Consider the following 14,177-nt stretch of genomic DNA (forward strand, 5'->3'; position numbering starts at 1 on the left):
CCCCTACCCCATGGGAGCAACAGACTTCGTGAACAAAGAAGTCAAAGAACTACTGAAAGACGGAATAATCAGGCCATCTAGGTCACCGTATAACAGTCCGATTTGGGTCGTAGGCAAGAAAAAGGCCGACTCCAACGGCAACAGGAAAAAACGGCTGGTAATCGACTTCAGGAAACTGAACGAGCGAACTATCGCCGACCGATACCCCATGCCTAGCATACCCATGATTTTAGCAAATTTGGGAAAGGCAAGGTTTTTTACCACCCTAGATCTGAAATCAGGGTACCACCAAATATATATGGCGGAAAAAGACCGGGAAAAAACTTCGTTTTCAATAAGCGGAGGAAAATACGAATTCTGTCGCTTGCCCTTCGGGCTTAAAAATGCGGGAAGCATTTTTCAAAGGGCAATCGACGACGTTCTACGTGAACAGATTGGGAAAACATGTTACGTCTATGTAGACGACGTAATAATTTTTTCCGAAAACGAAAAAGACCATGTCAGACACATCGACACGGTACTGAAATGCCTGTGCGAAGCTAACATGAGGGTGGCCCCGGAAAAGACAAAGTTCTTCAGAGAAAGTGTCGAATTCTTAGGCTTCATAGTGACCAGGGGCGGAGCCAAGACAGACCCAGAGAAGGTGAGGGCGATAAAGGAATACGCCGAACCAAAAACGCTGTTCAGCCTCAGGTCATTCCTCGGGTTAGCAAGCTACTATAGGAGCTTTGTCAAAGACTTCGCGGCAATAGCAAGACCCCTAACTGCCATACTCAAAGGAGAAAATGGCACGGTCAGCAAGCACATGTCAAAGAAAGTTTCGGTTCAGTTCGATGAAGCGCAACGCGACGCTTTCGACCGCCTGCGAAACATACTGGCATCAGAGGATGTCGTACTAACGTACCCAGACTTTAAACTGCCTTTCGACCTAACCACCGATGCCTCAGCAAGCGGCATCGGAGCGGTGCTTTCCCAAAATGGCAGACCAATAACAATGGTGTCGCGCACACTCAAAGATTGCGAGCTGAACTACGCCAAAACTTAAACGGTGGAAAGCCTTTAGAGAGGAATACAACGCTAGAATTTTCTATAAACCAGGGAAGGAAAACTATGTCGCCGACGCCTTGTCGCGACAAAACATTAAGAACTTACAGGACGAGCCGCAGTCAGACGCGGCCACTATGCACAGCGAGCTCTCACTGACCTACACAGTGGAGACCACTGATAAGCCTCTAAATTTTATCAGAAACCAGATAATTCTGGAAGAAGCAAGCCAGCCGCTACTTCATTATCTTCGGCGGAAAAACCCGCCACATAATCCATTTTAATAACAGAGACTCCCTGATCGAATCAGTAAAAGAGGTGGTCAATCCGAACGTCGTGAATGCAATTCACTGCGACCTTCCGACTTTAGCCTCCCTCCAACACAACCTAGTGCTGAGGTTTCCGGCATCCAAATTTTGGCATTGCAAAAATTTCGTGAACGACATCACAGATGCAAGCGAGCAAGTGGAAATAACCACAACAGAACACAATCGCGCCCATAGGGCTGCGCAGGAAAACGTTAGGCAGATCCTCCGGGACTACTATTTCCCAAAGATGACGAAGCTTTCCAATGAAGTGGTCATAAACTGTAAAGTATGCACCAAAGCAAAGTATAATAGACACCCTAAAAAACAGGAGCTTGGAGTGACCCCAATTCCGTCGTATGCAGGAGAAATGCTGCACATCGACATTTTCTCTACAGACAAAAAACTCTTCTTGACCTGCATTGACAAATTCTCAAAATTTGCCATTGTGCAGCCCCTAGCTTCTAGGGCAATAGTAGAAGTACGTGCCCCCATCTTGCAATTGATGAACTTCTACCCGAATACCAAGACCATATATTGCGACAACGAAGCCGCCTTCAGTTCCGAGACAATTACGTCTCTGTTAAAAAGTGTAGTTAACGCACCTCCTCTTCATAGTAGCTCCAACGGGCAGGTAGAGAGGTTCCACAGCACCTTGACAGAGATTGCAAGATGCATGAAGATCGACAAAAAAATCGAGAATACAATCGAACTAATCATGCGTGCCACGGTAGAATACAACAGAACGTTGCATTCGGTCATAGACGAGAGGCCGGTTGAAGCAGTTCATACCAACAACGAAGATCTTAAGTTGACAATTAAAGCCAAAATCGACAAGGCACAAAAGGACAACCTCGGCAGGATTAACCCCGGTAGACAAAACAGAGTCTTCGAAGTAGGCGAAAAAGTATACCCAAAGAATAACAGAAGGTTAGGAAATAAGCTAACCCCGTTGTACACGGAAGAACGGGTGCAGGCAGATCTGGGAACATCTGTTCTCATTAGAGGGAGGGTGGTCCATAAGGACAATTACCAACTTTTCCCAGGCGAACTATATCCCTGTACGGGACGGAGATGTGTTGGTGTGGGAACAAAGAAGCTGGGTGAGGCACTCGACAAATCTGACCGAGTTAGGAAACATCATAGACGATACTGCAAAAATGTCCGAGGTATTTCCCCAATCGCATATGCGAAAGCTGTTAGAAGTAGATATAGAACACGCAAAGAACATATTGTCCGCCCTAATGATACACCATAGAATGGCAAGAAGCCTAGACTTCTTGGGAACAGCACTCAAAGTTGTTGCGGGTACCCCTGATGCTTCAGACCTCGAAAGATTCAAATTAACAGAAGCCCAACTTATCAAATCAAACAATAGACAGGCAGTGATCAACACAGAAGCACAGAGACAAATCAATTTGCTCACCGACACGGTTAACAAAATATTGAAAGAAAAACAAGGTGATCTGGTAGACACCGCTCACCTATATGAAGCAAGAAATAGTATGCTTATCTCAGAAATCCAGAACTTGATGCTGACTATCACACTTGCCAAGTCAAACATAATAAACCCTATCATATTCAATCATAACGACCTAAAATCTATCTTTAAGGAACAGCTCACGGAGGTCCCCATAGTTAGTCTTATGGATGTATCTAGAATTAAGATTTTTCAATCGAATATTGTTATCCATGTCTTAGTTGAGTATCCTAGGATTAAAAGAAGATGTAAGAAAATCCTAATTTTTCCCGTGGCGCGCAACAACACCGTGCTACAACTACAAGACAACGTCGTAGCGGAATGCGAAGAGGGGATCCTGGCGGTAACCGAATGCGTCGTCACCAACTTCGCGACATTCTGCAAGCAGGCCGCACACAGCACTTGCGCCCGCGAGATACACGCCGGAGGCGCAGCCTCATGCCGCACGCAACCGAGCCACCTGGAACCCGTCACACTGGTGGACGATGGCATAATCATCATCAACGGGCAGCCGGCGAGGGTCAGCGTGAACAACGGACCTCCAGTAACAACAAGAGGGGCTAATCTCGTTACATTCGAGAGCAAGGCCACAATAAACGATACCACATACGTGAACCTCAACGGAGCCGTGAGCAAGGTACCAGGCACCGCGGCTTCCCCCCTGCTCACCGTAATAGGGCACGACGAAGTCCTCAGCCTACCACTCCTGCGACGGATGAACGAACACAACATTCAAGTTATAGAAGATCTAAGGAATGATGTGACATCCGGCGGATCACCCAAGATCTGGTTTGCGGCAGGAGTAGCCGTCAGTTTCGCGCTTTGTGGCTTGATGCTTCTACACCAATACTGGAGTCGGAGAATGTCATCAGGGAGATCGTCATCCCCGAGGACAGGGATCACCCAAGGGGGGAATAGTTAACACATATTACAAGTTATCGCACCACCTTAACTTCATCATCTTGCGCCACCCCACACATAAACATCTTGCAGCGCTCAGTTAAGAAAGCTGACACACCACTGATGCTGTTGTGGGCCGTCCCTCACTCCATTGGCCAACGGCAGTCGCCTGATTCTGGCGGATGTGCTGGGATCAGCGAATTCCATTCTTGCATGAATGGTTCGCGAGCTGGGGATCTGGGAGTTAAGTTTTAGTTTTAAATTGAATAAAGAGCGCGTCGCTCCTAATCAAACTCCGGCTAAGCCGTCAACGTATTCATTTAATTGGGTTATCGCGCCTTAAGGGCCGGTAATAACGGAAGGAAGTTCTTCCCATCATAATCTCCGGCTAAGCCGTCAATATATTCATTTAATTGGGTTATCGTGCCTTAAGGGCCGGTAATAACGGAAGGAAGTTCTTCCCATCATAATCTTCAAGGAAGAGAAGACAATTGGTCACGGACCGTGGCAAGGGACCAGTTCAACCAAATAGTTCAGCTGCATAAAAACATAATTTACATACTAACATATAAGTGATAAGAACACATAGTTCTGCCGCTCCGCTGCCGGCGTCACTGGCAGCGCAGCTCCGCGGCTTTTGGCTTACAAAAGCCCAAAACACAATTGTAAAATTCAGAAGATAAAACCCAATAAAACAGATCGGAGGGTTGACCCCCAAAGATCCAAGAAAAGGATTGTACGTCGTTTACACTTTAATAGAAAACTTTTTCCAGGCATCAATCACTGTAAGAGCTATTTCCTTCTCCAAAGTGTCCAAAGCCAATATGTACATGTTCTCTTTATGCTCTTTCTTGTTTTCGTTTGGTTTCTAGTTGTTTGTGAGCTGTGTGTGTGTCGGGTCAAGCAGCTTAAATATTGTTAATTATTGCCAGTGGTGCGGCCCAAAGGAAATGCATTTTGTTGTTGTCCTTTTCCTTTGTTTTCCTTTGCCCCCACTGTAAAGATCATTTGCTACCGCATATGCACATGCAGCGGAATTCTTTCGTCTCTTTATATCGCAATCTCTCGAACTCGGCTTAACAGCGGCCCCGAGCAGCTCTAACGCTCTCGGGCTATCCTACTCTCTCGCTCGCGTCTAAGCTTGCTGCATAGGGCCCGGCAACTTGGCCCGTCAGCCCTTGCATTTTCAGTCTTGAGCTTATCGCCGCAGCTATTAGATTAACATCCTAGCATCAATCGTTCGCCCAATCATCCCCATACATACATATGTATGTACATACGCGATAAGTTGGTTTACATATGCAAATAAATTGTGAATTATATACAACCTCTCGACTTTCATTGACTTCAAATTGCAACAGTTATTATAAACGCTTAATAGCTTAACAGTGTGTTTCTTTTATTTGTGTTGTTGTATGTTGTATGCCAAATAAGCATATGCCCACCGTATTGTAGTGTATACAATATGTCAAGTGGTCATATGCCCAAAGTTAATGTAGAGCATCATGCTCATAAACATAAAGACACTTTGTCGCAATGTTTACGTAACACAACCACACTCAAGAGCCGTAATACGATGAGTCCCTTCGCCTTCGGAACGAATATACAGCACATGACATGGAGGCCGCCCCCCGTGACCCCCCGGCCAATGACGAACCCACCAGAACAACAGAGACGGCCCGCGGTACTGTCGTCCCCGGCAGAGCCTTCCCTCGGCGATAAATGCCCAGAGGCCGGCCCAGTCCAGCGATAAGAGCTGGCCCCACACCCGGTCCATCGGTGCCCAAAATCCGATCGGAGCCCGCGTGCGACGCATAGCTGCGCTGCTTGCAAAATGGAAATTACGAAGAGAAAAGAGAACAAAAATAAAAGGATCCAAAAGAAAAAGAAAAGAGAGAAGAAAAAGAAAAAAAATATAAATGTCAACTCGGCAGATTCATGCATCGCTCACTACACACATTCATATACCCATGCCCCAAACATTCATAATCATCCCACAGATCCACAGTTCACCATAGCTTAGATTACAGAATTGCAAACCCGCTGACGCCGACTCCCGTGAGTCGCGCTGTCAACAGAGGGAAATGCATAACATTAGAAATACGCGAGATAAGTCAGATTCCGAGCGCCGAGCGAGCAAGGTGATTTAATAAAAATTTATAATACAAGAACCAAAACAATGTAAGTTTAGCGCCCTGCTCCCCGGAACCAGGGTCACCATCATTCGAACAGGAGTTCGAAGATGCCGGTTATCACCAGCGCCGCGATCCCCGAACCGGTCGTGGCACTTACCGGCCCGAGAGAGGACTGGAGCGTTACACACCGAAACCATACAACGCGTACTACGACGACGGGGAGAGCGAAGAGGAGAAACCCTACGGTCGGCACTTCATAGCCGAAACGGAAACCTTCCACCACACGGTGACGCCATGGCGGCTACGCGTCACGCGTAACCACCAAATGTCCGTAGACGTCTTCGTCCCTCCCGGCCGGAATGTCAACACGTTCTTCAGGACATTCCGAGAAGCCGCGAGCCAATCGACTACCGCTCCGAACCGGCCGCCCCAGCCAGGGCAAGGCCCCCGCACGCCGAAGCGCGACCACCGACGCCCGCATCCGATCCTATCCGACGCCCCGATCCCTAAGGAGAGTCAGCGGCAGTCACGCCGACACACGCATAAGCGCCCCACGCGGAAGCAGCTCAATGCCCTCCCACTGAATGGTGCGCCTCGACTACGGAAGATGAAAACGCCGCTCCGGCGTCAAGCGGAGCTGACCGAACCTGAGGAGCAGTGGGAAACGGAGCCGGACAGCGGGTACCCCACCATGACCCTACGGAGGGTGAAACAACCCGCTGCGAAGGAGATTGCGGCGATTCCGCCACCGCCTCATTTTTCCCTTTATATCTTTAGTTTCTCTTAAATATATCGTTACTTAGCCCTAAGAAGATAGAATGCCTACGATAAATGTGCCATCAATAAAGAGACTCCATCCCTATATCTTTTCGCCTACCATTTCACGACAGCCAATCCCACATTCCCACACCAACACATTGCCCCCACCTCTAACCGTAAGCTCCCGAAGCCCAGACAATTAGCCGATAAGAACGCCCCCCACACCAACACATTGCTCCGCGTTTAATCATAAGCTCCCAAGACACGAACCGTTAGCCGGTGTCAACTCCCCACTATGCCAACACATTGCCCCCACCTCTAACCATAAGCTGCCGAAGCCCAGAGACTAGCCGAAAGAACCCCCGCCCCCTTCCCTTCGCGGCTTCGGGACGCTCTGCGAAGCGGAAGCCAATCCGAAGCCGACGAATACTGATAAGTTAGAGATCGGCGACAGCGAAGTTTTCCCGAGCGCGCGAGCGCCGAGCAGACTTTACTTACGCGGAGACCCGGGCCGAAAACAGACGTTGTCCCGCGCGACAATTAAGATATAAGTTTACAAGTCCTTCCGGGAGCATGACGAAATAACAAAATATCGATGTAATAAGTTATCGGTGTAACAATCAAGTTAATTAATCACCATTATAACGTACGAGAATCAATCCCGTGTAAGTAATTTTCAGAGATCCAAGCCCCCCGGTCACCCATACCAACGACTATTCGCCAGTGAGCCACCCTCGCCTCCTCTAGCCCTCGATCAATCATCGAAACGCCCCCTCACGCAGGTGTGACTCGCCCTGCGCCCCTCTCTCGACCCCCACAGGTGTGACTCGCCCTGTGACCCCTCTCTCCCGACCCACGCAGGTGTGCCTCGCCCCGCGCCCATCTTCTCGATCCTCACGTCTGCCTCAAGACGAGTTGACCCTCCCCCCCCCTCTTTCGAAGTTCCTGCGATCTACAAATTTCTTGTAGGAAGACCCCTGGACAGGACTGAGCTTACCTCAGCCTGGAAGAGGATACGTTACAAGTGGCGCCCGAGCAGGGACCCGAAGGAAACTCTAGCGAGGGGTTCGTGGATTAAAAATCCACGTCCGTCAGAGGTGCAAAAGACAGAGAAAAACAGGGGAAAGTTAACGCCCCGCGTGTACGTCTACCAGCATACGCGCCTGATCGCTCGACCGCAGAAAATCAACCCTACTACCGCGGCGCGTAACCGTTCTCAAAACCCCCACAATTCTAACGGTGCGGGTCGCGAACGAGTCTACGTACGCGTACTAAGTGCCGGTGAAAAGAAAAGGGAACACAGTGCCTCATGATCCCGGACGCTCAACCAGTCCACAGGAACAGCGACACAACGACCAAGAGAATAATGGAGCTCTATACGGAGGAACAGTCATGTGAGTACTACGGGGACGAATTGGCCACTAATCCGGGGGTCAGCACCGGCTGGATCCACAAGCGCCGCCAGGAAGAACTGGAAGCCTTCGCGGAAGAATTCGGGTTCGACCGCGAAGGGACAGTTGGAACCTACGGAAAAGGTTCGCCACGCTAGTCGAAGGACCCCTCGAACAAGAGGCCTGAATTCGACTGGCGGAACTCGACCGGTAATACGCCAAACTACCGGGACGCGCAAAGCCGCCGCAACCCTCTACCTCCGGGCAGGCGGAGAGACGGAAGGCAGACCTCAAAAGCAGTCTGCAGATCCCTGGAGCCCCCGAAGCCAGAGCAACCGGCCCGCCCGTCGTGGTGACCGCAGCCGACCCCCCAAGACCCCCGTCCCCGGAGGTCCGCCCCACACCCACGTTGAGCCTTCCTCCCGAAAGCGATAAACCCCGGTAAGGTAACGACGCAATGGAAGCCCATCGATACAGTCAAGCTGCCCAGATGGCGGAACGGATTAGAAGAAGGGGAATCCAAATCGACGGGCAGGAGGATCCGTTGTCCTTTATCGAGCTGTTGGAAGAGCGCGCGCTTTCGTACGGGATAGACACCAACCACTTGCCTCGAGCCATGGTGGAAATCCCTATCGACCGAGCCAGCCGCTGGTTCCGCACCAGCAGGCTGCAAGGCGCCTCGTGGGTCGACTTCCGGCAAGAGTTTTTGGCCTTTTTCCTCCCGCCGCAGTATTTCGAACAGTTAGAGGATCAGATCCGACCCCGCAAGCAAGCGACGGGCGAATTATTCAAGGACTTTATAATCGAGCTCAGGTTGCTTATGCACCACGCCGGGTACGATGCTGCCCAAGAGCTCAACAGGATTTATGATAATACTCTGCCGCCATATCAACTATACGTGCGAAGACACGAACTGCGGAGCTTGGCCCAACTATCGATGTTGGCTACGGAGTTCGAATCCATCCAAGAGCGGAATAACTCCACTGCTCCCACTGCCCCACGGCCCGGCCCAAGGTACACTAGTGTAGTATGTGCATATATTGAGGGTACACTGTACTCAACGGTTAACCATTTATATATCAGCAACACATTGTTGCAGTACACAAACAAAACCATTTCAAGTGAGCGTGCAATATGATCGCCGCTTATGCGCTAAGCTAAGTCAGCATTCCCACGCTGACCACTTGAAGCATATATGTATACATATATATACACATATGTACAAACGGCTCTTGCCCTCTCGATTATGCTGATATGACAAATATGTATGAAGTCGCTCCGCTGTTGGCATAACCGGCAGCGCAGCTATGCGGTATGAGTTATAAGAATAAATTCAATAAAGATATTCTAAAAACCGAAGTCAAACGGCACAGACGTGCCAGTGTTATAATTGAACAAGTGACATATTACATGGCGACAGTGACAAGTGTCACGAACATGTAGATGTTCGAAAACAAAAAATATATTGAAAATGAACAAAGTTAAAACGGTCCGCGTTGCCCGAATAAAATCATTCATATAAAAATAAAAAATACAATGAGCCGGCACGAGAGCGGAGAACAACAGCAGTACCACAGCAGGCACCACTAGAAGCACCAGCAGTCCGACTAACAGGAGAATTACCAACGATAGCAGCAAACAACATAAGCAGCAACGGACCGGATTTGGAAAGCCTGGAATACGTACTGAGTGAGTAGAGGTAATGAGCAATGCCAAAAAAAAGGCGCAGTGGAGTAAATAAACGGCTCAAAAATAGGAAAGCCGAGTTACTAAAACTGCTATTTGCCCCCAACACAACAATTAGTTGGGAGACAGGCAATAAGATACAAGCTGAAATCGACTATATCGAGTCGATTCAGCAAGAACAAAAAAAAAGCTCAACCTCTACAACTGAAATATCTAATAAAATACAAATAATAAACTCATTCGTATCCCAAGCGACCACAAAGAAGAAGCACATAATAACAAAACCGGAACCAAGATGCCCAACAGACTGCCCTGGACCACTGGAGTCGGCGCACTGCAAATACACATGTTGCAAGGAGACCAGCACTGGCGCCACAACCGCCTGTAAGATGACCAGCACCGACGCCCCAACCGCCTGCAAGAAGACCGGCACAAGCACCTCCGAACCCGCAACATAAAAATATAATAATACAAAAAAAAATTGTAACAAAAAAAAAACCAATGAAATGTAAAAGAACCCTTTGTAATACTGAGCGATAATTGCGTTGCTCGTAATAGAGTATGGCCTGTGAAGCCATACGAAGCATTAGACAGGAGATCACTGCGTTGATCAAATAGGAATAAACTGATATAAAATGAAAAGAAAACTTTTTAAGTAATTACTAATAAAAACAAATTTTAAAAAAACATTTCCTTCTCTAAAAAAAAATAATAAATAAAAACATTTAATACAATATATATATATTCTTTTTTTTTTTTAAACAAAAAAACAAGAATTAAATGCGTTCAAATTCTATCTCAAAAGAGGATAATATATCAGAAGTAGGAAAGATGTTGGACCACGAGTCTAAAGTAGCGGACTCAACCGCAAACGTAATTAACAATGTCGAAACTGCATCAGTCGACTTAAAGGTAATAACAGTTATGCTAATAATAATTGTTGTTTTGTTGCTAGCAAATGCACTAACTAAGCTATATAAGTTGCACAATAAGTGCATAAAGAAAAAATATGCAAGTAGAGCAGGTAATTTAGATATGGTTTAAAATTGTGGACTAAATAAATGAAATCTATAATAACGAACCAAATTTTAGAGTAAATGCATTGCGAATATTGCAAAAACATCGCGAATTCATCAAAATAGTTGAATTCGAGAATGAATATATAGAAACCTTCCAAAGAATCGCAAGCTCTTTAATCAATTGTTCAAAAACTGAAAAGGCCATGGTATTGAGTACATTACCTTACGTAATGATCAAAATAATCAGTGAAACACATGGAATACTAGGTACCACAACCATATTGTTGTTGCGCTTACACCGCTAAAAACTCCAGTATCCATCAAACAATGGAATGGAATGCATTAGCGAGAAAAATAAATGATTATAAAGACAAATTCGAGAAATCATACAAATGTATCAATTCTGACAAAACAATAAGTACAGATACGTTGATACATCACGCGCAAATACTAACAGCTCAATACAATAACATAGTAATAACAATAAACCAAGTCAATGCTAAATTGACACAGGAGCATAAAAACCAATGTCAGAAAATTATAACATCTTTAAAAACTAGATTACATAACATTGGTATTAGACGGAGTATTGTAATAACAATCCCAGAAAATCATAATCTGCTAGCTGAATTCGACGAGAGCCAGTTACAAGATTTAGATGAATCAAAACCAATAATCAATTCAGATAGTGATGATATTGAAAAGCTCGAGGAAAATACAGAAATTACGATGACTAACCAAGTAACCTTAGATAGGGAATATGTGAAGCAGGTTTCCTCTTCCGTCCCTGAATTTGATGGTAAAAAACTATCACTAAACAGATTCCTAACTGCTTTGCGCATTGTGGAAAGAACCAAAGGCAGCCAAGAATATATAGCAGTTGAGGTTATTAAATCAAAAATAACCGGCACAATTTTGTACAAAGTACAAGACGAAACTACTATATCCGGAATCATTACCAAGCTGAAATGTAACGTAAAAATAGAATCTTCTGACGTACTCAAAGCTAAATTGGCAAACACTAAACAAAAGGGCAAAACAGCATCACAATATACAACGGAAATCGACAATTTGCGAAAGCAATTGGAAGCATCATATATTGATGATGGCTTATACCCAGAAAATGCAGAAAAATTCTCCACAAAAGAATCAATAACTGCAATGACACGAAATTGTGAGCATGAAAAGTTGAAAATGATATTGGAAGCAGGTAACTTCGTTACTTTCAATGATGTAATGGGTAAATACATCCATTGCAGCACGGAAATGACTGGAAGTTCTAGTGCAATATTATTTCAACGAGGCCGCAACAATAGAGGAGGTAGTTACCCACCGCAAAGAGGTAGAGGCAATGGCCGCGGTAACTACAATTCCTATAACAATAACAATAGTTACAACAATAACAGAAACAACTATAGAGGTGGACGAAGTTATAACAGAGGTAGGAATAATTACAACCGATGCAATAACCAAAATAGAAACAATTATAACAACAACAATAATGTTCGAATTGCCCAAAATAGTTCGGAAAACTCCCAGACACCTCCAGATACTCAAGAGTAAATAATAAAATATATACTGTTAACTTAAGTCTCAACAATTTCGTATCATTCAAAAATGTAGCAACAAATAAAAAATTAATTTTTTTGATCGATACAGGTGCAGATACTTCAATTATAAAAGAAAATTCTGATGTCTTTCGCGACATCCAAATCAATAGAATTATAGACATTCGAGGCATAGGTGAAGGAGTAATAAACTCCAAAGGACTAGCCTCAATTGAACTCCAAACAGACAAATACATTATTCCATACAAATTTCATCTACTTCATCCAAACTTCGCAATCCCTTGCGATGGAATAATAGGATTAGATTTCATAAAAACATTTAATTGCCAATTAGATTACAATAGTTCCGAGGATTGGTTTATAATTAGACCTCAAAACCTAAAGTATCCTATCTATGTTCCAATTACATTTAGTTCTGGTACTAATTCAGCACTTCTACCAGCAAGATCTCAAGTGATACGCAAAATAGAGTTGTCTTCAGCAGAAGAATACATTTTAATTCCCAATCAGGAAATTAAATCGGGCGTTTATGTTGCAAACACGATTGCAACAGCCCAGAATGCCTTCGTCCGATTCTTAAATACAACAGATACATGCCAAATTGTAAGCATTAATAATTTAAAATTTGAATCACTTTCGAACTACGAGGTAGTTCAAAATCTCAAAGACAATAGAAAAGAGTCTGTAATTAATACATTAAAGAAAAATTTTCCAACTTTGTTTAAGAAACAACTTGAAAAATTATGCACCCAGTATAGCGATGTGTTCGGATGTGTTCTATAAGCAAAAACTGAGACTTAAGGATGATGAACCAGTATATGTAAAAAATTATCGATGTCCGCAAAGCCAAATAGAAGAAATCCAGCATCAAGTTGGAAAGTTAATTGAACAAAATATTGTTGAACCGTCTGTTTCACCCTATAATAGCCCACTTTTATTAGTCCCAAAGAAAGCCCTTCCGGGTTCAACAGAGAAAAAATGGCGATTAGTAATTGACTTTCGCCAAATAAATAAAAAATTGCTGTCCGATAAATTTCCACTCCCCAGAATTGACGATATTCTTGATCAATTGGGTCGAGCTAAATATTTTTCATGACTTGATCTAATGTCAGGCTTCCACCAAATCGAACTTGATGAAAACTCAAGAAATATAACGTCTTTTTCAACAAGGAATGGTTCATATCGCTTCACGCGATTACCATTTGGTTTAAAAATAGCGCCTAATTCATTTCAGAGAATGATGACAATAGCTTTCTCAGGCCTTGAGCCTACACAAGCTTTCCTTTACATGGATGATTTAATCGTTATTGGTTGTTCTGAACAACATATGATTAAAAATTTAACAGATGTTTCCTTGTCAAGGATAACAATATCCGACCTAATTGACATGAATAGAAAAGTCCTGAAAGTCACTACCAGGCAACAAAGTAGATAAAACAGTTCCTGCGCAGGAAATAAACAAGAACTATTGCCAAAGAAAAGTCTTGAAAAAGCTTCTAGGCCCAACGTATACGAAGTCATCACAAATGACGAGGTACGAAAATTAGTGACCTTGCGAATAACAGAATCCACATGTTTATTGAAACATGGAAAAACAGTTGTAGCAAGATTTAATGTTAGCGATTTGTACTCCAATGGAATTCTCGACTTAGGTCAGTTTTTCCAAAGGCTTGAATGGCAAGCCGGTGTATCTAAAATCAGCCAACTAAAAGTGGCACCGAGCGAAAAGATCTTTGAATCAATTTCAATAGATACTTTCAAACAATTGGGCAATGAAAATTTAAAATCATTGAGAGTAGCGCTACTCAAGCCGGTGACCCAAATAAATAATGAAAAAGAAAAAGAAGCAATATTGTCTACATTCCATGACGATCCAATTCAAGGAGGTCA

General features: G+C 44.6%; 1 long non-coding RNA gene across 2 annotated transcripts; it reads left to right on the forward strand.

The window, feature by feature from the left end:
- Positions 1 to 9,424: 9,424 nt before the first annotated feature.
- LOC108164383 lies at positions 9,425 to 10,369 on the forward strand. 2 transcript variants are annotated; one of them, XR_004471585.1, is made up of 2 exons: positions 9,425 to 9,713; positions 9,953 to 10,369. It is a non-coding gene; the product is annotated as an uncharacterized LOC108164383 (long non-coding RNA). The 2 variants fall into 2 exon arrangements; XR_001775829.2 differs by having other exon boundaries at positions 9,426 to 9,703.
- Positions 10,370 to 14,177: the final 3,808 nt, after the last annotated feature.

The sequence above is a fragment of the Drosophila miranda genome, chromosome XR, assembly GCF_003369915.1.
Source record: "Drosophila miranda strain MSH22 chromosome XR, D.miranda_PacBio2.1, whole genome shotgun sequence".
Taxonomy (NCBI): Eukaryota; Metazoa; Arthropoda; class Insecta; order Diptera; family Drosophilidae; genus Drosophila; species Drosophila miranda.